Raw genomic sequence first — 24,211 nt, forward strand, 5'->3', positions numbered from 1 at the left:
TCTGTTACACATTTGGGTCCACCTCACTGTCTTTGTGGTTCCCATTTTCGTTTTCGTGTGAAGTAGCTGTATCCATAAAAAAGAAGCCTTAAATTGTAAGACATTGGAAATTTAAGTTGTTAAAGAGAACCAGCCTTACCTTTTACCTGGTAAATTACATTAATAGATAATATCTACACCATACCTCATCTTCAACCATATAAAAATATTCAGGCTCCTGAACTAGTGCAAAATGAGAATATTCAAAAGAGAGGGTGGAAATCTGAGGGTGTTACCAGCTATGGCAGCCAGTATCATGAAATAAAACATTCTAACAATCTATATAACATGTTTCACATATATAAATATATATCTGTATATATACACAATCTTACGTGTATACATACATAATGAGTTGGCATAAGTCTCCAATGAAGGACACTTAATAAAGAACTTTTAGGGGCACCTGGGTGGCTCAGTTGGTTGGACATCTGCCTTCAGCTGGGGTCGTGATCTCAGGGTCCTGGGATCGAGCCCCATGTCAGGCTCTCTGCTCTCGGGGAGCCTCCTTCTCCCTCTCCTCCCTGCTCATGCTCTCTCTCTCAAATAAATAAATAAAATCTTTTAAAAAAAGGACTTTTAGAAACATAATTATAAAACAAACAAAAATCCTTATGGAAAGACTTTCAGAAACCACTTAAGTCTCCTTCTCTAAAGGAGACTGCTTTCACTAAAACACACAACTTATTTCCTAGACTGGATACGTAAGGCCTTGATGTATTTTCTTTAAAAATAATACCTTCAACCTATTAACTCCATTTCCTCCCTACAAAAAGGAAACAAAATCAGGTCCTATTTGGGAGGTTGTCCCAAAGTCTTCCCATAGCAATTACATAATCCAAATTTCTTTGTTTTTATCTACTTGATCTGTCAAAGTTATCAAAACAGAGTTGAAGTTTCTCACCATAGTTGTGTTCAATTTATCCTCTATTTTTTAGTATCATTGTGTTGTTTGGTATAATAGGCATAATCTGTGGAAACACCCAGAACTTACTTTGTACTATTACTCCATCCCTTGTGACCTATGTAACTAGGGTCCTCGGTTCCTTAACCAGTGAATGGGCCTCGATAATGTTTTCTTTTTTTTTTTTTAAAGATTTTATTTATTTATTTGATAGAGAGGGAACACAGGCAGGGAGAGTGGGAGAGGGAGAAGCAGGCTTCCCGTGGAGCAGGGAGCCCGATGCGGGGCTCAATCCCAGGACCCTGGGATCATGACCTGAGCCGAAGGCAGCCGCTTAATGACTGAGCCACTCTTCGATAATGTTTTCTGAAAATTAAATAAAATAATGAAGTTTCCATAATGCCTAACATATGTTAAGCATTCAAATTATAGCTATTACCATTACATATGTTCATTATACTCTTTGTACATAAATGCTTATGAATTTTATAACTTTCATTATATATTTTATTTTATCACTTTAAAAATAACTTTTGGTCACTGATTTGATTATCTTGATTTTACTTTGCTTGAAATTTATATTCCTATTCTGGCTCCTTTGGTTTTGTTTGCCCTTTATTTTATTAGTAATTGTTTTGTGTCATTCTGATTGGATATTATTCTTGGTGCATTGGAAAGGACTTGTAAGTTTTTATATAAGAAGTGACATGATCTGATTTTTGTTTTTAGAAAATTATCTGGCTGCTGTTTAGCAAGTGGATCATCAATGAGTAACAATAAGCGCAGGAAAATGTCTGAAAGGCAAAAAGAAGAAGAAGATGAGGACCTGGATGAGGAGGGAAGTGATGTTTTAGTTGGGCAGGGGGAGAAGGCTAGTAAAAAAAAAGATTCTAGGTTTCTTAAATTGAGTAAATGGGAGGCTTGTGGTAACCTTTACTAAAATGAGAAAGATTCAGGGGGGGATGGGTTTATAGGAATTCAGCCTCGTGGGAGCTTTATGTCATGTTAAGAAACATGTTTGAGAATTTATTTGACTTTTTCAACAAGTAGTCATATCAACAATAACAAATATGAATCAGAGACCTAAATCTGGCAATTATACACACACACGCACACACATGCACTTGTCAATGAGTGAGATCACTGGGGAGATGGTTAGATGATTGTAGACAGAGGAAGGAAGAGGCCCAGGACTGCATTGTGCATTCCAGTATTTGATGGTTGAACAAAGAGATACCAAAGAATACTGAGAAAAAGCATCCTGAAAAAATAGAAAAATATTCAGAAGTGTGCCATCATGGAAGTAAAGAGAAGGATGTATTTTCAGAAGGAAGGAGTAGTAAACTGTGTCAAATGATGCTGATAAGTAGACTTAAATGAAATCTAGGAGGTGCCTGGTGGCTCAGTCAGTTAAGTGTCCCACTCTTGATTTCAGCTCAGGTCATGATCTTGGAGTTCTGGGATCAAGCCCTGCAGCAGGATCCCCACTCAGCGGGGGTTTTGGGTGTCTCCCCTCCCTCTGCCCCTCTTCTCGAGTATGCTCTCTCACTCTCTCTCTCTCAATCTCTGTCAAGTAAATAAATAAATCTTTTTTTTAAAAAATGAAGTCTAGGGCGCCTGGGTGGCTCAGTTGGTTAAGCGACTGCCTTCGGCTCAGGTCATGATCCTGGAGTCCTGGGATCGAGTTCCGCATCGGGCTCCCTGCTCGGCAGGGAACCTGCTTCTGCCTCTGACCCTCCCCCCTCTCATGTGCTCTCTCTCTCTCATTCTCTCTGTCTCAAATAAATAAATAAAATCTTTAAAATAAAATAAAATAAAAAATAAAAAATGAAGTCTACAAAGTAACTACTGATTTTAGCCTGAAGAGATAAATATGATCGTAATTCTGGTAGATTCAGTGGAATAATAGTGAAGGAGGCCTATGCAGAGTGGGTTAGGCAAAGAATGGTAAATTGATCAGAATGAATGGAGAACATTAGAAAAGAATGGATAGACACTGGTTTTAAGGTGTTTCTTTCCTTAGTATCACTTATCCATCTTAAGTTGTTTCCTCATTTTCTTTCCTCCATATTTATCATCATCTTGTCCCTTTTGTTCTTATATTGTACATGCTAGGAAAGTCCATCTTCCCTATCACTGATGAGATTTTGACATTGTTTTGGTCTTTATTTAAACCAGAACATCCTTTAATTCTATAATTAAACACCAAATGTCCTAACATTACTTTTCAAACCTTAACCAGATCATTTTTAATCTCAACCAATAGTTCTTAAAACTCAGCTGCCTTCGGGCGCCTGGGTGGCTCAGATGGTTAAGCATCTGCCTTCGGCTCAGGTCATGATCCCAGCGTCCTGGGATCGAGTCCCGCATCGGGCTCCGTGCTCCTTGGGAGCCTGCTTCTCCCCCTGCCTCTCTCTCAATCTCTGTCTCTCATGAATAAATAAATAAAATTAAAAAAAAAAAAAAACTCAGCTGCCTTTAATGTCATATTGGTCTGGTCTGTCTTTATAGCTTTAGCTCCTATATCATAATGGGCAAAATTTCAAAAATATTTTTCCAGTTCCTATAATAAATTTTAGAGATATATATTTCCTCTGAGTCTTCAGGACAATTTCCTCTTTCCTTTCACCTATGGTAATTTCCCCATAGATGTCATGAGACACCTAGCAAAATCTGATATTTGACAAAATATAGTGGACAGGGCCTGCCCTTGACTCTACTTACTTGTCTATTTTGGGGCTAGTTGAAACCCCACCTTAAATCTGCAGCCGGTAGATCAATGTACATGAATTATAACCCAATTTCTAGTGTTTATTTGATTTTTATATATTAAGACTCTGCTGGTCTGAGATTAACTATTTCCTTTTCTAAACCAATGAAGTATCTGAAAACCTATTGTCAAGTAGACATACTTTTATGCTCTATGAGAAAAAAATTATTGATACACTCCCATTTTATTTTTGATTTTCTAAATCTTGTTCCATGGATCTCATATTAGTATTTCTCCCAGAGCTTAGCAGTATATTGTCTGTGATTCATAGAATTTAATATTAATGTATATTCTTATCTTGGGTTTTTTTGGTCTATTTTTAGGTATGCCAATAGGTATTTGTGTCATTTTGAGTAAGAATTTGTTAGTCAAAGGTATTTTAATCAGGATTTTCACAATTTACATTTACACTCATCTACAAAATATTTTTAATTTGGGGAATTTTTAAAAATTTATATAAATCAGCACAGAGAAGATACTATTTTAAAAGTAAATCAAGTCACCAGGTCTCTTAGAGTAAAAAAGTTCATTAAAGGTCTAAATGCCAATAGGAAAATTATATATATAGTTATTATGAGAGAGGAAATAAAAGTAATTTATATTTATGTCAAGGATTGAGATTATTACATAATCTGAAAAAGTTAAGCCATTTTTAAGCCTTCCAAACTATCATTCAATGTACTTCATTGAATGACAGGAATCCCAACTCACTAATAATTCTTATGCATTTTCTCTGTATTATTAATTTAATTTACCCTTGAATCATTTAAAACATAATCCTGGAGTCATGACATTCTGATTTTGAAAGTTGCATTGAGTTGTTTTTCTGACATGCTTAAGCAGATGGTCACTTCGGCAGAAATACTATGTTGTCGACAGGATATTGTATGGTTTTAAAGTGCCAAGGTGGTCATTGTTATTTTCAGGCTACCCATTCTTTACAAGTGGGGACTGTTATCAGTCTTCTGCAATGAGATTCTTATTGAGGAGAAATTTTTTTCAGTCTCAGCTGTCATACAGCTCTGCTCAGAAAGAAAAGAGTCATCTGTGAATTTAAAAATTGCACATATCTCCCTAAATCACTGACATCTTTACCTAATCATTGGAACAAAGTTTCAATTTATAAAAACAAATTCCAAAGTACATATTTTGGATCTATGGTGATTAGAGAGCACACATCAAGTTAACAGTATGAATATATTATGATGTATTTACCAGACACAAACAAAAAACAAAGAAGAAATTGATAATTGGCATGGCAAATGCAAAATGTGCCAAATGGTCCTCCTAAATATTGAGGGAAAGAGAGTTAAACATAATGCTATACTTTACACTAATGAAAATGTCCAGTATATTCCTTTCCCAAAGCAAAATAACATGTTAATGACTCTGCTCAATGTTGTTTTTGTTAATGGGACATCCAAGGAAGCACTCCTTCTGGAGCCATAAACTGTGTTGAAGGACAAAGATCAAAACCGTTATCCATTGCTTCTCGCTAGTGGCTGGAACTAAAGCCCTCGGTCGGAATGGTTATCATTACTGTAAGTGGCTGCCTAGCCACTTAGAATGCCATAGCCCATCTTCATTGTTCCTTCTTCTGAGGAATAGCAACGATGTATATATATTTGCTGAGAAATTTCAGCATGGTATTCCAGGATTCATGAAAGGGAAAGACTCCTTAATTCCCGAATATCTATTTCCTACTTGTCCTGAGAAATCAACTCAAATATCATACTTACATAAAAGTTTTTTCAGTAGTGAGAGAAGAGCATTTCATTTCTATGTAGAGGTGGAGCCAATTAGGATAATAACAGGATGTAAGGAACAGTTGAGCACAGGATGGGATACAGACATCTTCATCCTGATGTCTTCAGTGCAGAGACTGAAATCACTTGGGCTGATGATAGGGGTCAGAAAGGATGGAAAGATTATGAACCTGGGGCTAATTCACTGAGGACTAATGGCAGACTGTCCTAGATTTGTGTCCTTCTCAACATGGCCAGAAATAGTACACCTTTCCCACTAGGGGGCAGTAATCTAACCACCCTGACAGTCACAGGACTTTGCTATTCCCTAAAACCCCCTCTGTAGAGATCTGTCCCTTAGCTTCCTTATCTTCTATCTCAGCCTGGACTTTGAGAGTTTCTTAGTGTACTCATGATTTTTTGCTATGTCTGTTAGCTGTCTGACTATTCAAGACTTAAGCTAAAATATATGTATTTCTTAGTTTCTGCCAAGAACTTTGGCTATGACAGTATTGATTGATTTAGTTTTCATAACAACTCTCTGATGAAAGATTATTGTCCCCATTTTGGAAGTAAGGGCACTAAGTCATAACACAGTTAAGTAATATGCCTAAATTAGTAAGAAATGAGCCAAGGCTTATACTCATATTTACATATTTACAATAAAGCCTGTTGAACCATTATGCATACAGCCACCCATCTGCTTCATTTGTCCAAAAGAGGATATTGCTTAGATGTTTGATAGCTTTACTCAAAAGGAAAGAATGTGCTAATCTTCCATGCTCAGAGAAGCAAAGCAGCTAGGCACGTGTGTGTGTGTGTGTGTGTGTGTGTGTGTGTTGGAGATCCAGCATCTCAACCTAAATTACTGTTACTAAAGACTGATAGAATGTAATGAAACTCTCATCCCCATTGCAGTACTTGTAATATTAATTGTAACCCATAATTTTGATTTTCAGAGTTTTGCTAAAATGCATTACTCTTTATATCTTAAAATATATTTTGTGTTGGGGCGCCTGGGTGGCTCAGTCGTTAAGCGTCTGCCTTCGGCTCAGGTCATGATCCCAGGGTCCTGGGATCGAGCCCCGCATCGGACTCCCTGCTTGGCGGGAAGCCTGCTTCTCCCTTTCCCACTCCCCCTGCTTGTGTTCCCTCTCTCACTATGTCTCTCTCTGTTAAATAAATAAAATCTTAAAAAATATATATATATATATATATTTTGTGTGTGTGTGTGTCATTTATGATTATGTTTTGTATAGATGTTGGTTTTTAAAAAGGGGCAAGCTAAAAAAGGGCCATGTCCAAAACTAATAGGACAATAGAAACAAGAAGTTGATTATGTACTATGTTTCTGATTTGGCTGAGATGAATATAATGAGAATTTCTGTTTAAAAAGAAATAACTGTATGTAAGCAAATGTTTTCATTCTTTTACACAATTGATCAGACCAATGGTAATATGTAAACCAAACAAGTTTTATGGGTGAAGGAAATTTTTGAAAACTATTTCAACTATGATTTAAAACTGTAGATATTCAGGGGTGCCTAGGTGGTTCAGTCAGTTAAATGTCTGACTCTTGATTTTGCTCAGGTCATGATCTCAGGGTCATGAGATTGACCCCTGCATCAGTCTGCACGCTCAGCAGGGAGTCTGAGACTCTGTCCCTCTCTCTGCCCCTCCCCCCCCCACTGTGTGCGTGGTCTCTCTCTTTCTCTCTAAAGTAAATAAATAAATCTTTAAAAAATTAAATAAAACAAAAAGGTAAAAATAAACTGTGAACATTCAAATGTTAGCAAATACCATTCATGAAAATCTATTAATAAGAAAATAACAGCAATTTCTAGCATTGATAACATTCTTATTATGAGGCCATAATAGCATAGCTAAAGTTGGTAACATTTAGTCGATAAGCTTTTCTTTAGTCGCCCAGCTGTTCCAGGATTTCTGCTTTTTCCTATCTGAAGTATTCTGTCCTTCTAAATCTTCTCACATACCAGATGTGCTTCAACTCAAATGCTTCAAATGAAAACATATATCCAAGGAATCAGAGATGTAGACTGGAGAATACGTAAGTTAAGAGTCCAAAAATTATCCTCAGAGAAGATCTTTATTTTATAATAATTACAAGTACAGTGGAAATCCAGGTAACAACCACTAGCATTATTATTGTATTTCCCATCACTTAATGCTTGTTATGTGCCTACTAAACATTAAATATTTCAGCAGCTCAAAGTAGCAGGTACTATTATTTTCTTTTTACAAATGAAGAAGCTAAAGATTTCAAGTGACTCATCCAAGCTCACACAGTAAAGTGGAGAAATCTATGTGGTTCTTAAATTATTTCTTTCTGCATGAATGTGTATGTTTGTGTGTGGTGGGGGTGGGGGTAAAATATGTGTATTTCTTACAGAAGTTACCATAAAGAAACTGTTTGGTCTACATGCAAGGCTAACTCAATTCACTGAACTTACACTTCCATCATTTTTTTTCTACTCTAATTTTGTAGTACATCTTCTATGTAAACTTTGGTTTTTAACATCCTGTTTGCATTAGAGCAACTTTGTTTTAATTGCATGAATGTGCTAAATGTTTTCCCAAATATTACAATAATAAATACATAGTAGGGAGGTATGCCAGCATTTAGAAAGTATCTGCCGACCAAGAACAATAAATCAAGGCATCAAATACAGAATTTAAGAGATTTTGAGTTTAAGATCATTAGTTGCTTTGTCTATATTGGAGGTGAATACAAAATCATTACAGCTTCCTCATCACAATTCTATGTGAGATGAGTAAGTGAGACACTCCATTTCTTTAAAAATAATACTATGTCAAAATCAGAAAACTTTGCTACCCAAACTGACACTAATTGGCATCCTTGTTAGCACTCCGAAAAGAGAGGTCAAAACTGGAGGTTCATAGAAACTGAATTGCCCCTTCTTATAAGTGGTTCCTCTGGGTTGAAGAGCAGAGATGTGGAAACCTTAGAAAAAGTCTGACATGTACCTTTATTATAAGAAAAACAAGAGACGTTAATGTTGATCTGTGTGTATTGATTGACATCTTAGTTGAGCATTATATAGGAGGAAACTTATGAACAGTTGTCTAAAATAATTTAAAAAGTGAGATAATAGTAATTCATTTCCACCATTTCTTAAGGTTTTGAGGCTATAGGTGGATATGTATAGAATTTCAGAGAGGTGTGGAGGGACAGTACATGTACCTTATGTTATATAACACCCTGGTAGGGTCAGGGGCAGCATTACATTAATATTTCTACAACAAAATATAGGAATATGCACACCAACTGCAATAAAGAAAGGCTATAAATATCCTCATGTCACTTCAGATCAAAGTTTGCCATGGAAAAATGAGCTCACGTGAGGTTTTTGTTTTAAAATTTTCTCTTATACAAGATTTTGGAACGTCTGAATTGTCAATATGGTATTGTAGGTTCGTACAAGATCTGAGGTTATTTGGCTTGAAGGAAAAAATATTGAAAATTAACTTAAATAAGGGCTTTATTTTTTAATTTATATTTCCAACAAATATTTATCAAGCACCTACTACTACATGTCGCTTACTATAACAGGTGACACAGTGATGAACGAGACAAATGTGGTCTTACATTTGAATGGTGTTTTGTGACCAGCTTTCTTCATCTCCAGTGAAATCAGAAAAGGAAGCAAACATTTTAATTGTACCTCATAGAAATTAAGTAAAATAAAGAAAAATACTTCTCATTTCTATGGTTATTTAATACAGGAAGAGGTTATCCAGGAAGCTTATGGAATCCACTGTTCTCTGGAAATCTTGAAAGATGAATCATCTGTTTTGGATGATTTGGAGACAACAGAATTAACAGTGTAGCTTCTTAAAGCCTCTTGTTAACCAATACTCTGTAATTCAATATTAATTTTCTGAGCTCTTCCCTGATTAATTCTTATAATTTAATAATTTTTCACAATACCAGAGTCTATATGTTTGTAGAAATAATTATTTTGCACACACGCACATACACACAAATCTAAATAGCCATGAGTAAAGATTTGATGCACATAAATCAATAAAAACCCAATTAAATTTTGGTTATCTAAAGTGACTAAAAATTATAAACTAGTCCATGAGAAAGCCAATATATTCATTCTGATGTTTCTCATTTTCAATTAAGAATTTTATGAAAAATGGAAATAAATAACCATGGTCATTTGAAGCACAATACCAAGGACTTTGTTGTTAGTATTTTATATCCACAGTGACTCAGGAAGCCAAAAATATAAGCACCCACACCACTGTTGCTTATATGGAAAAGACATTTTCTATTTTGCATCCTTCTTCTGCAAATATCATTGCCCTCTCACTAAGATTTTCAGAGACTCAATATATACCATTTATTAAGTATTAGTATATGTAATAATGATTCTAAATTTTTCTAGTTTATTTCTCCTTTTACATTCATTAATGATCATTTTGTGTAGCCATGCACACACAAATGATTAAACCAAACAGGTCATTGAGTAGCTATTTTTCACACATAACACTTTCACAAACATATTTATATATACCTACATTTGATGAACAAATAAAAATTGGATTTTATTTGCTGAGATTTAATGACCAAAGCTGAAATTCTACCATCATGCAGCCCCTCACTAGGGCAGGCTGGGATACCCATCTTTCCAAAATCTACCTAAAGATTTTAGGATAGTTATTCTTGTACAAAAAATAATGATAGCTACTCCTAGAACAAAACAGAACTTTTTTGGAATGGGTCATGTTCAAGGCTATTTCATTAAAAAAGATTTTCCCAGGAGCATCTGGGTGGCTCAGTCTGTTAAGTGTCTGACTCTTTGTTTTAGCTTAGGTCATGGTCTCAGGGTCATGAGACTGAGCCCTGCTTTGGGCTCCGCACTAAGCAAAGAATCTGCTTGAGATTCTCTCTCTCCCATCCCCTCTGCCCCTCCCCTCGCTCACACTCTCTCGTGCCCTCTCTTTCTCAAACAAATTTCTCGTGCCCTCTCTCAAATAAATAAACAAATAAATAAAACAAATTTCCCATATAAATGGAAATTGAAGCATTCTTTAGAATATGTTGCACCAGCATGGGAGAAATTTGAGATTGTTTACATTTCCACTGAGGCATATATTCTGGACCACCTGGAAAAATTCTCTAAAATTCCATTAGGCCATCAATCTAACCCTTCTCATGGGTAGGTGAGAGATACAACCAGCAGGACAAAAAGTTTGATTTGTTCTTTTCTATCAGTCACAAAAGCTAAGAAAGGAGGAAAGCAGTGCTCATTCATTAAATAAACCCAATGAAACCAGATGTGATTAAAGCAGGTGATTGATGTGTTAAGTGTAGTTTAACCAGCAGCTAGACATTGGTCTTCAGCCACCAAGAAGGTACACTCTTTTCGTATTGTGTTGCCTTAGATTGCATATAATCTTGGCCTTGCTGGATATGTACTAGGTGTTGTCCTGCTGATCAGTATTGATACCAAACATGGCAGATGAAACTCAATCCTAGATCCTTCATGGATGCTGATGATTAAAAAAATCCAAGTATTCATAAGGAAACAATGAAAGAGGACCTTCCCAAACAAATATTGAAGATTGCAAGGCCAACCTATTTAATCCTGAATCCCCTAAAAATGTTTCCTCCAACTGGCTTGTATGGGTGGGCTCAGGGTTGAAAAAGAGTCATATTGAAAGACTGTGTAATTTTGTATTGATAAAAGGTGCTTCTTGTGAGACTCAAAAAATACCTGTTTTTGAGACTGGCTTGGGGGTGCCTTGTTGGCTCAGTCAGTAGAACATGTGACTCTTGATCTCAGGGTCATGAGTTCAAGCCCCATGATGGGCATAGAGCTTACTTAAAAGAGTAAATAAAATATATTTTTAAAAATCAATTTAAAAAATAAAAAGACTGGATTAAGGTACTGGGCTGCCTGTCTCTCTGGCTCCTATGCCACACAAAGATAAAAAGGTGACATCTGCCTGATTTTTTATTGTTTCAAATTATACCAGTATTTGTTAACCCAAAGGTCCACAACAACAAAAAATGGGAAAAGGATCCTGAATGATAAAATAGATTATCCTTCTCTGAAAGCTCATCTTACATAAGAAATGGGGCATTAATAATACTTCCATCATAGGGTTGTTGTTACAAATAAATGAACTAATGCAATGTAGAAAATTCAGTGCAGAGCTCAGGGAAAGCTCAATACATTTAACTATCATCATTATTTTAAGAATTGCGTAGTATGCTGGTTTGCACATGTGTAATGCATTCCTCTTTTAAGTGCCACTTTCCTAAGTGATACTTGTGCATTAAGAGTACTATCCTGCACTAGAAAGAACCCCAGACTGAACATAGGTAAATTTCTATTGTGGTTCCTGTGTTGCCAAGGACTGGACTTTTTTATATGACCTGGTACAAGTCACTTCATCATGACAGAATTCAGTTTCCTTGTCTGTGATATGTGTTGGTCTCAGTAATTCTAAATTGCCTTCTTGACCTAGTTCATTTAATTCCTATGACTAAAATATATATTATGTTATTTATGCAGTCATAAACAAAAGTGAGTAAATGTATTCATCCCTCTGGCTTTCTCAATAAGAAGATTTGAACAAATACAGTTTCCATGTTTTCCACATCTGTCCACACTTTTTAAAAAATGCTTAGCTATCATGTCCTTACACAGTGTCGAAGTTGCTAGCAACAGCACCTACAATCCTCTGATAAGATTAAATATGTACCTTTAGTACTACAGAAGTTGAATACCACCTGACTTTGAATATATGAAATGTATAGTCAATTCTATTTTTTATTATTTAAGCACCTCCCTTAAATTAGTGCATTGTTATATTACCTAAGAATAGATTGAGATTATCCACAGTATTTGACTCTAATAAACCTTAAAAGATCTGAATATATACTGCTGGTTACCTAAAAGCTGTCCCTCTTTTCTTCTTTGCTAAAAGAATACTGCTTTCATTCAGGTATTACTGACCACGTATTTCAGAAAAGACAAGTTCCCAAGGGCTGTGTCTTGATTAGTCTACACTATTGCCCTTTCAAGTGATTGGTTTAGAAAAAAGCATGTGACTGACTCAGTTCTGGGAAATGAGACATGAGAAAAAGTCTGCAGGAAGGCTTGTGGGAAAGGTTTCTTTGTTCTTAAAAAAGAGACAAGAGGGGAAATGTCTTTTTACCACTTCTGGCTGTTATCATCTCTGTGTAATGTCTGGAACTGTAGGAGCTGTTTTGTGACCAAAAGGTGAGCCAGCCTAAGAAGCTGCAGAGTGAAAAATGGAAAAATCTGGATCCTTCATGATTTTATTGAGTCGCTGAGTTAATCACACTGGAATTTAATCAACTTTAGACTTCTTGTTTTGTGAGATTGTAAATGTCCTTATTGCTTAGGTCACTTTAAGTTGGGCTTCATGTTACATCTGAAACATCATATATGGCACATAATATATTACTCAGAAGAGCTAGCTGCAGTAACAAACATCCAAGATTTCAGTGGCTTAAGCCAATAGAAATTCGTTTCTTGCTCACCTTACAGTCAAGTTTGAGTCAGCAGAGGTCTGTGCTCCATGCAGCCATCCGTAGACCAGTGTGGTTCCACCTCATTTATATGCAGGCATATAATGGGGACAAAAGAGGTAATGAGGAAACAAAGAGACACACACATTCCAATACCTGGACCTCTGTCATGTAACCCCACCTAATCAATTGGGAAATGTAGTCAATTCATGTGTCAGGAGGAAGAAGAAAGAGGTTTGGCATACACATAGTATTATCTCTAATTTTTCTTTAACAATTATGATATAACTTTTTTTAAAAAATCAGTATTTGCTTAATGATGTGGGGCAGTAAGCACAAAAATCATCTGCTATACCACCTACTCGACTAAAAAGTGCTCTACCTTAAGAGTATCTTGCTTTGGGGCGCCTGGGTGGCTCAGATGGTTAAGCGTCTGCCTTCGGCTCAGGTCATGATCCCAGGGTTCTGGGATTGAGTCCCGCATCGGGCTCCCTGCTAGGCGGGGAGCCTGCTTCTCCCTCTGCCTCTGCCTCTCTCTCTCTCTCTGACTTTCATGAATAAATAAATAAAAAAAAAAAACATTAAAAAAAAAAAGAGTATCTTGCTTTGATGGGGCGCATGGCTGGCTCAGTTAGGGGAGCATGCGACTCTTGATCTCAGGGTCATGAGTTCAAGCCCCACATTGGGCAGTAGAGCTTACTTAAAAATAGTGTTATGCTTTGAAAGATAAATTTTTCCCCTTATATATAGTCCACAAAGAATCCTTTTTCCTACTCCAATAAAATTAGGGATATCCTGTCTACATACTGGAAAGAGATACAAAATAGATGGGATTAATATGTAGTATCTTCCCAAAGATCAAGTTTATTTTTGAATGGAAAAAAGTCTGTTCAATCAGACTGAGTATTTGATACAGTAGATTATAAAAAAGGGTGATTTTCAAAATTTGGTTTAGAATGGGTGAATGTTATGTTTATTAAGTGAATCTTAGCCATTGGAACTTACTTTCTCTAGATGGTTTGTCAAAACCTAAAAAGTATCTTTAATATCACTTTTGATTTGTTTTATTTTTAATGTTTCTTTACTACACTATGAAGATTAAAGATCAAGAGGAATTGTTGAATAAGCTGTGGTTTCTTCTGTACATCTTTAGAGATGTGTGTGTGTGTGTGAGTGTGTGTGTGTGTCTGTGTTTGGATATTCTCAGCAGCCTCATTCTACATACCATATTTTAGAAATAAAGTTTTTGGGGCAATAGAGCAGTACACAGATCAATCACAAACACTATCCTGTTGTGGTCTGTAGCCAATATCTGATACTTCTGGGAAAAACAGGGAGAAAAGATAACACTGAACCACCCGTGGGAGATTTTTCATGTCTGGTGGGTGACAGAGAAAGTGAAGCAAAACCAATCCTATTACCACTAGTTATGCTTCAACCACTCCAATTTCATTCATTTTGCTTTTATTTCTGATGTGCAGAAGCCGTTTGATAAATTCCCTTCTGGGGACAGGCCAGTGTTGGAAGAATGTACATTAAAAAGTTATGAAGAGTACATAATTTATTAAACCCAACTCATTATTGGAAACTGTTAGCATACAATTCATTTAATAGGAATCACTGGTGAAGAAAATGACTGTTGTTTTGATCTGATCGCATAAGCAATGGCGTAATTTTCCTTGTCTGTGGTGATTTACTTAATCTTGAACAACATGAATACTCAAAGTCTGCTTGCTGCTGGGAAACAGACATGTATGTTATGTTATTTATTAATGGCAATGGCTTTACATTTTTATTATGTTCTGTAACAAATAGACTCTCCAAGTTTTCAGCAAAATGATTGAATAATTGAATAGAGTAGCTGTATCCCTGAGTACACAGTGGACAAGAATAAGAAACGGTCTTACTGACAAACACCAAGGCCTAGGAGCCTGTCATCCATTAACAAGTTTCAGTCAGGAAGACAACTGATCAATCAAAAAAGCTTTCCTGTCTGCCTACTATGCACCAGAGAAAGCCTTTACATTGTAAAGTGAAAACATAAAACATCAAAGGGCTAAGGAGACAAGATATATACATTAAAATATCTAGGCTAGAGATATAAGGAAGCGTGTCCCCAAACTCTAGATGATCATGTACTAGAAGAGGTTAGGGGAGGCAAGAGCTCAGTGCTGTCAGATGGCCAGGGGTAATCTTTATAGTCTTATCTCTGGCCGTAGGGAGATTTTCTTCATGTAATTTTGAACATTATTTTGCAAGCCGAATGTTACAGACCTATGGCAGGATAATTTCAAGTTATATATTAAAATATATTTAGCCATTTCCCTATTAAAGAGCATTTACTTTATTTCCAGTGTTTCCCACTACAGAGATACCATAATAATCAGTCTTGAAGTATTTTTGCTCTTTTTTTTCCGTAGCATACATTTCCAGAAGTGGAATTGCCAGATCAAAAGGTATATGTATTTTTTTATTCTTACTATGCTGTCAAGAAGCCACTCAAGCTCACTTTTCCCATGGCAAGTTCAGGAAGTACCATTTTGCCCATCACTGCCCAAGCTGGTGCTATCACTCTTTTTCAGTTTTACCACCGCAGTAATCTCTCATTGTGACTTTCATTCTTACTTTCCAAAACTCTCAGTGGGTTTGGTATCAGACTTCTCCCTATCTCTGCTGCTCCCCCTGCTTGTTGCTCTCTCTCTCTGACAAATAGATAAATAAAATCTTTAAAAAATAATGATAGTATTAATGACTCACTTGGGGTAGCTGGGTCAGCTGAACAAAGGTGAATATATAGCGATTTCACAGTCTCCCAAAATAAACATAGAAGTCCCTGAGGGTAACTCTTCTCAGGACTAGAGTAGTGTCCGTTTAATGCTCTGCCTTTGTTGGGCATTGTAGCCTCTCAGCCATGGTGCCACTACTACCCTCTGGCACCCCTGCATTTTTCACATGTCATTGCCTCTCGGGTGACCACAGCAGCTGAAATACGACTGCTTCAACCCTGCACACTCCATTTTTCCAGGCATGACTGCTGTTTATCTCCTGTCTGCTGAAATCATCTCCTGACCGATGCTTTCAAGATCGAATATCAGAACCTTCACCATCCTCTTCCAGACAGCACCCTCTCCTGTAAGGCTCCACCACCGAAGCTCCAGACAACAGAAAATGCCAAAGCTGCACAATGGCCCTGATAGAGGAAAACGATACTTCTCTTTGTTTTTGGCGTTTGGGATTGTTATGGGTCCCAAACAGCTGCTGTCTGTCATAGTAGGTATGTTAGTTATTAAAACCCTCTCTCTTTCAGGAACTCAGAATGAGGGCTGGAGGGTGGGGGCAGATTGTTACAGTGCCCTCACTATAGACCCCGAGACCTTTCTCCGGCCGTGTTTGGCAAGGCAAGGATGGGGAGTTTCCAGGATGCACTGGAAGGTCGCCCACCTTGACTTGTCTTAAATGACCACTGACTCTAAATGGTTCTGAATTGACAGAGTGCAGGGACCTACCGAGCTCCAGGTTCTAAGGAGGGGTGGGAGGTCCAGAGAGGGTTAGAGTGTGTTCCACATCCAAGCCAGTGAAACTTGCGGTACAGCAGTCCCCATGGCAGTCTTTAAAGGACCCCAAAACGCTTGCCAAAAAATTAAGTTAGCTTTGAACATCTGTCTGCCCAGAACACTCCAATACCAGGTCATGTTAGAATCAACTAGTGAGTAGAGATGTCTTCTGCATGTTAGTTCTCCTCACTCACCCTCCATAGTCCTAAACTGGAAGGATCAGAAATTGAGCCAATGAGTAAGGAGGCGGGGAGGAAGAGCACAAGGCTCAGGAAATATGAAAGATGCTGACAATACACCTTACCCACAATGGACATCAAGCCTGAAGCAGGCTCAGACCAGGAGAAAGGAGATTTAACTTTCAATGCACTTATAAACATCTTAGATCTGACAATGAGATTCTGTGATTGAGATTGCCAGAGAATTGTTTTAACTATCAGAGAGGGACCAGAAAAGTCACAGGACTTGCACTGGTGAAAAAGGACTACCCCTAAAGAGCAAGTTAGAGGGAGCGATGGATAGAAAGAATAATGTTTTCTCCTGGAAACCAACTTATCTTGTTCTTTCATTTCATTGTCATGGTTAGTGCATTTCTACTGTATGCCAAGCACTTTCTTAGCTAAGAAGATTACTAAAAATATATTGATAAACAATTTTTAAAATAACTCTGTGAGATGAACACTATCATTACCAACCCTGTTTTATAGATACGGACATTTAGGTACAAAGAGTTAAGATAATTTGTCAAAGATCACTCAGCTAGTGAGTGGCAGAGCTGGGATACATTGTCCCCTATAGGAATAAGTAAAAACAGAAACATCATAGCCTATGAAGAAATTCTGAATTTCAAAGGATGTAATCTTTACTTCTGTAAAGATTATGAGTTGCTTTTCTTTGAAATAAACTACAAGAACAACAAAAAAATTTAGATAATCTCCTTTATGTTTACACAGAGGCACTGAACATTTAAATCCAGAACAAATTACCAGTAAAATGGGAAGTTATGAAAAAGAATAACTGCACACATTTTATTCATTTCTAAATTATGATCTGTGATTTTACATAATAATGAAGTGTAAGGCATATTAGATACTACAAAAAATCAAAGATGTTGAAAAATGTGAGAAATTCTTCTAAAACAGAGAAAAGGATTAAAATGAGAAGAAAACAAGCTATATGGAAAACAAATTGGCAAAGTTTAATCAAAGTACATGAGAATACATGGAGGAAAATCAATAATTAAAGAATGGGAAAGTTTCTTCATCTAATAAAACGTCATTCTGAAATCTGAGAGTAACTGCTATATTTCAGGAAATCAATAAAAAGAAAGCAATATCAAAATATAGCTAGTGGAATTGTCACAGTTAAAAGGTAAAGAAATAATCCTACAGCCATCTAGGGAAAAAAATAATAATGTGCCCAGAAATAAGATACAATTGGCCCAGATTGCTCTGCAACACTAAATGCCAGGGGCCTGTGAGACAATATTTACCAAACTTTGAAGAAGTTATCCATGAATTCTATTTCCAGGAAGACTCTCAATTCTTGTGTGAAGGCAGCAGAAAGATATTGGATATGCAAGCGTGCAGATAACATTTCCCAGATATATTTCCTAACCATATGAATTGAAGACAATCTGAAGGACAAGAATAAAAATCCAGGAATGAGAATGTCATGCCTAAAAAGGAGTGGCAGTGAGCACTGACAAGCAGTTCACCATATTGACATACTTACTAATGCAATAGAAACTTATTTGAACTCAGCTACTTAACAAGAACCATTCCCATGTAAATCATACTTTCTCTCAGTGTCTGTATCTGTTTTCTAGGGCTGCCATAACAAAATACCACAGTCTGAATGGCTTAACCAACAGAAATTTATTTTGTCACACTTCTGGGCGGCCGGGGCGGGGAGGGGCGGCTGGAAATTCAAGATCAAGTTGCTGGCAGAGTTGGTTTCTCGTGAAGCCTCCCTTCTTGGCTTGAAGACAGCTGCCCATGTACCTGAACAACTAGCGTCTCTTCCTCTTTTTTTTTTTTTTTTTTAAAGTAGTCTCTACACCCAGCGTGGGGCTTGAACTCACAACTCCAAGGTCAGTAGTCGCCCACTCTACCAATTGAGCCAGCCAAGTGCCCCATCTCTTCCTCTTCTTTTAATGACACCAGCCCTGTTGGATTAGCCATCCCCCCCCATGATCTCATTTAACTTTAATTACCTTTTTGACAGGGCATGTCTCCAAATACAGTCACATTAAGCATTACAGCTTCAATTTTAGGGAGATACAATTCACTATTCAGTGGTGTTCATAGTTAACAGGCTAATCTCAATCCACTGTAGGAAACCTGCTAACTCCAAATGCTTATTGGTAGGGTTTACTCCTAGGGCAACAGGCCACCTCTAATTTTGCTTCCACATTTAAATTACCAAAATCCACCATTTAAATTGACCAACCATGAGTCAGCTATGATAATTTCCAAATCTTTTTATCTAGTTTTGGTTGCTTATTAAGTAATTTATTCAGATATTATACAGATCAATGAAATAGGAGTTTGAAAAGTTCAGAGTCATTATATGTAAGACCAGTTATAATGTTTGGAAAGGAAGTCATATAACAGAATTGATTTTAAATTAATTAGTTATAGCTGAGGCAACTATAGAAGAATGAGAGTAAAACTTATAAACACCCGGAAGGATTCTACCCATGATTACCTCATAAGTGTCCAAGTTCTCACTCCGCTTGAATGAAACAGAAACAGAAAATTATTGATTATGTTTTAAGACTGTGGCATAAGAAATACAAAATGAACTGCAATTAGTAGAAATGTATTAAAAAAGATGTCTCAGCTCTCTACCTAAATATAAATGAATAAAGTACATGTAAGTGCTTTAAGTTAAAATGTTTAATTGTGTGTGTATTATTTTAATAGAAGAGCCAATTTTTTTGGTTACTCAAGCAATTATGGATCATGCCATATAAAAAAGACTCTTCTGTATTCATTTAAGTAACAGTACAGGGGCACATGGGTGGCTCAGTCAGTTGAGCGTCTGACTTCAGCTCAGGTCATGATCTCGGGGTCCTGGGATCGAGCCCTGCCTCAGGCTCTGTGCTCAGTGGGGAGTCTGCTTCTCCCTCTCCCTCTGCCCCTACCCCCACTCGTGCTCTGTCTCACTCTCAAATAAATAAAATCCTTTTTAAAAATTTAAATAAATGAGTAACAGTACAAAGCTGATTATAAATCACTTTATTTTTAAAAATTATATATTTGTTTTAATAACAGGGTTTGTATCTCTAATTTCCATTAAAATAAAGTTATCAGGATGACTGAGTAGGCTACATAATCTTTATATTTAAATATAAGTATTGTAGTAATAAATACTGTAGGGGATGGAAGAATTTGGTGGCAGATCAAGGAAAAAGATGTAATGTAGCACACACAAGCTTTCTGGGGCTGCACTTGACAGAGTTGCATAAGAGAGAAGTCCCTCAGAGCATGAGATTATCCAGAGGCATATAGCAAGGAGGACAAGGAAACACTTGGGGGAGATGGGTATGACAGAGGAGGCTAACATGTCTAGGAGATGCTACTGAACAGTGTGGGTGGGAGTATCTGGGTCAGAGGACTCCAAAGGCCATAGCAGCTTGACGTCTTATAACTACAAGGCTCTATTGTATCAATGGCCAGCAGAAGTGGGTAAGATTTCTCAAGGTACGAAAAGAAGACAGGCTCTAAATGGCTAAAAATCTATTTATTTGGGTATTAGAAAAAAAACTGGATGTGTAAAAATTAGAGTTTCGTAACCATGGGCTTTTGAGCCAACAAGTCTCAACTTATAGTGAAGAAATAAACAACCTAGGGACCAATGGCCATCTTTATAACAATTATAGTGTAAGAAATATATAGGTATATATATATATATATACTGACACTATTTCACATTTATATCTGTGATATTCAACAATGAAATTGCCAAACTATAATTGCCATAAATGAGCATGAACAAGGAGGGCCAAATATTTATTTCCCCTTAGTGAAAACAATTCAAGTGAACAAAAACACTATACAGGAAAAATTAGTACTTAAGCATTTTTACCAATTATAAATGCATATTTTAATGTATTTAATTATATTTAAATTATTTTATCTTGTGTAAAATTGCCAAAAGAATGGATTATTGTCATGCTTTTCAGAGGAAATTTTAATTATTTTCTCCTCTCTTATTCTTATTCTTCTGCTTCTTATTTTCTTAGAGCCACTCTGGCATTGCTGTCAGGGAAAGAAAGTCAATTGAAATACATATTATTGATGTTACATTAACAGACTCCACAGATAGCAATGTGAACCATGAATTAATAACTACATAAAATACAAATCTCAGTGTTGGGAGGGGGGAGAGAAAAATAATAAATAACAGCTTTAAATTGTGTGGAAAGGAAATAAAACATCATTCCAATAAACTAACAAACAAGACCCATTAGACTTACTAAATGCAAAGCGCTATGCACTTTACGTGAAGTTAATAAAACCAGATGGGACATATTTTATTAAGGAGCTGTTAAAAGTTAAAAAAGAATTCTAAGATAACTGTGGGTTGAAAGCTTGCTCTGAAATAATAAATAAAGATTGAGTTGTGTGTTGGGGGAAGGTCAAGTAGAATAGCTCAATTCAGCATATCATTAGGAACCTGTTATGCAATAGGTGCCCAGGATATCAAGGTGAATAAAAAATGTTCTTTCCAGGACTACCATGTATGGGTAGCCAGTCTTACCACCTTAAAGTAACTCACAGTCCAGTAGAGAAAAAACAAAACAAAATACTGTATAAAGAATAATTAATCTTTCCCTTCATAATTACCACAGTGCCTGTGTTCCCCACAAAACCGAGTACTTTGAATATAGGAGCTATGTGTACAGATTCTCCACTGTAATAGTGCATGGTAGGGACTCAGCAAGCATGTGTTAAATTGATTAATGAATAGTATAGGAAGAGCACCAGCCTGGATTCTTATTCTGCCTCAAGCATAGAAGAGTTTAGCCAAGTAACCTATTACCACCTTTGAGTTACTACCGGATAAATATTTTTTTCCCATTCACAAAGACTGTCATTCCAAACTTGGAATTTCCCAAAGTTCAGCTTGGGTATTGGAAAAAAAATTGGATATGTAAAAATTAGAGTTATATAACCATGGGCTTTTGAGGGAGGGAGAGAGAGAATCTTAAGCAGGCTCCTGCTTAAGTAGGCTTCTACTACCTTTCTCTCATATCCAGAGAACCTCCTTTATCTGTGAGTTGGGAGATATTGTATAGTTTCTTCAGGAACCCAGAGATCCACTAATTAGATTGACAATACAAAGGGGAAACTTCAGAGTGCATATCAGAAGCCCAGTTGGAAATCAGCGGGTAAGAGCCAGAATGCTGGGTCACGAGGACGTGTAGTCAGTCTGGCGTTACTACCTGCCCCCTTCCAAGATCTTTTTTTGTGACTCAGAGAGAAGTCGGGGTTTACATTTCACAGAATCCTCTTCCCTGTTTGGTTCTAGGTTAGGATTTTCTAAAGAGAGGCTCTGGCACAAGATTTTGAGAGCAGAAGAGGAAAATCCAGATTCCTTGAAGTAAGTACAGTCAACTGCATGCATAGATCTGAGATTCACAGAAGCTTCCTGGCAAGTTTTTGCAAACCAGCCATTTCACTAATGCAGACTGAGAGAATTGGGGGTAGTTTCCCAGAGATTCTAGACTATTAAAGCTTCTGGGCAAAGTAAGGACGCACTTCGATATTTTAGGCCGAGAACTTCACTGACATTTGTTCTCTCGGCTACTCTAACAGTTGTATGTGCTTCTATTTCGGATAGTAAACTTTTGTGTCCAAGTCACACAGTGAATAAATAATGAAGTGAATAGTCTCAGACAATACTATTGTCGATACCCACCTCCAGTTCTTCGGTTCTTAGACAAAGACAAGTGGAAGACTTCACATAATTATCTTTGTGTCTACAACATTAGCCAAAGGCAAAAGTAATTGTGTGAGTAGTAAAGAACCCCAACTCTGGTTTATGGATTTCTTAGCCTTTTTTAAGAATTGAAACTGGCCTCAGTGGTAGGACTGATCCAAACACCTTCTTGAGCTTGTAGGCAAATAAGCTCACGTTGTGGTGCTTCTCTTCTCATTGGGAGATAAAAGCCATCTGTAAACTTGCTCCTTGCTCAGTGTTTTCATTCTTTCAAATGCATGCAATTGTGATAAAATTAAAATAGACTATTTATCCCAGCTATTGCACTGCCCTGCTCACATAGGGATTCTCTACGCCACATCTGTACATGGCATAGATCTCTTACTCATTTTCTATACTCAAAGCCCCCTGGCTTGACAGGTGGTTCTTATATTACTGAAAATTTCACTCTTGTCCCCAGTGGCTGCTTAATATTTTTAGCCTTTTCTCTTCTCTGTCATTATCTTCTGATGTTAATAGAGGTAAACTTAGGCTATAAATATATATATATTTTACGAATACAAAGAGTGCCTTACTTAATTTTCACAAACCCTATTTTAAACAATATCAGAGTACCTCTGTATTAGAAATGTGGTCACTTTTAAATGTTGTATGTAGGGGAGCCTGGATGGCTCAGTTGGTTAAGCATCCAACTCTTTTTTTTTTTTTTAAAGATTTTATTTATTTTTTTGACAGAGACATAGCGAGAGCAGGAACACAAGCAGGGGGAGCGGGAGAGGGAGAAGCAGGCTTCCCGCAGAGCAGGGAGCCCGATGTGGGACTCGATCCCACGACCCTGGAATCATGACCTGAGCCGAAGGCAGACGCTTAATGACTGAGCCACCCAGGCGCCCAAGCATCCAACTCTTGATTTCGGCTCAGGTGATGATCTCAGGGTCCTGGGATCGAGCCCTGTGTCGGGCTTCACACTGGGCATGGAACCTGCTTAAGATTCTCTCTCTCCCTGCCCCTCTGCCCCTCCCCTTTTCCCCTTCTCTCTCATAAATAAATAAATAGTGTAGAAATATGAGTTGAGAGTTTTTGCCTTAGCTCTCTCTATAACCAGGTCCAAACTATGCTACACTGGACCATCAAATTTCTCTTTTAATTGGCCTCTCCACCTTCAACATATCTCTTTCCTCCATTCCCAATTTCTTCCAGACTACCTATTCTACATTCTCTGAGATTAGATAGGGTCATGTAGATCAGTTCTGACACAATGTGGGCAGAACAGAAATGCTCTTTCAGTCCTGCCTCCACAAAAAAAAAAAAAAAAATACTTCCCATATATTAAATTAGGTGCCGAGGACTCAGTAGAAAACACTGAGGTCCTAGGATCTGGTGAAAGGATCCCTGGATCCCTGAATGAGTGTATGAAGTAGAGCCTCCCATTGACTCACTATACTATGAGATGAGCGGGAGAAATGTGTTAATTTGTGAAGCCATTGAAATTTTGGAGGTAACCAGTTAAGAGTAGATCGCTTAATCTGGGGGAGACGAACCATGAGAGACTATGGACTATGAGAAACTGAGGGTTCTAGAGGGGGATGGGTTAGCCTGGTGATGGGTATTAAGGAGGGCATGTAGTGAATGGAGCACTGGGTGTTACACACAAACAATGAATCATGGAACACTACATCAAAAACTAATGATGTA

General features: G+C 37.1%; 1 long non-coding RNA gene across 1 annotated transcript; it reads left to right on the forward strand.

Annotated features, from left to right (window-relative positions):
* The first annotated feature begins 15,432 nt into the window (after positions 1–15,432).
* LOC118016967 lies at positions 15,433–23,177 on the forward strand. Its single transcript, XR_004680985.1, has 3 exons — positions 15,433–15,469; positions 16,039–16,287; positions 22,106–23,177. It is a non-coding gene; the product is annotated as an uncharacterized LOC118016967 (long non-coding RNA).
* The last annotated feature ends 1,034 nt before the right edge of the window (positions 23,178–24,211 follow it).

This window comes from Mirounga leonina, unplaced genomic scaffold (genome assembly GCF_011800145.1).
Source record: "Mirounga leonina isolate KUSES-001 unplaced genomic scaffold, KU_Mleo_1.0 Mir_168, whole genome shotgun sequence".
NCBI classification, from domain to species: Eukaryota; Metazoa; Chordata; class Mammalia; order Carnivora; family Phocidae; genus Mirounga; species Mirounga leonina.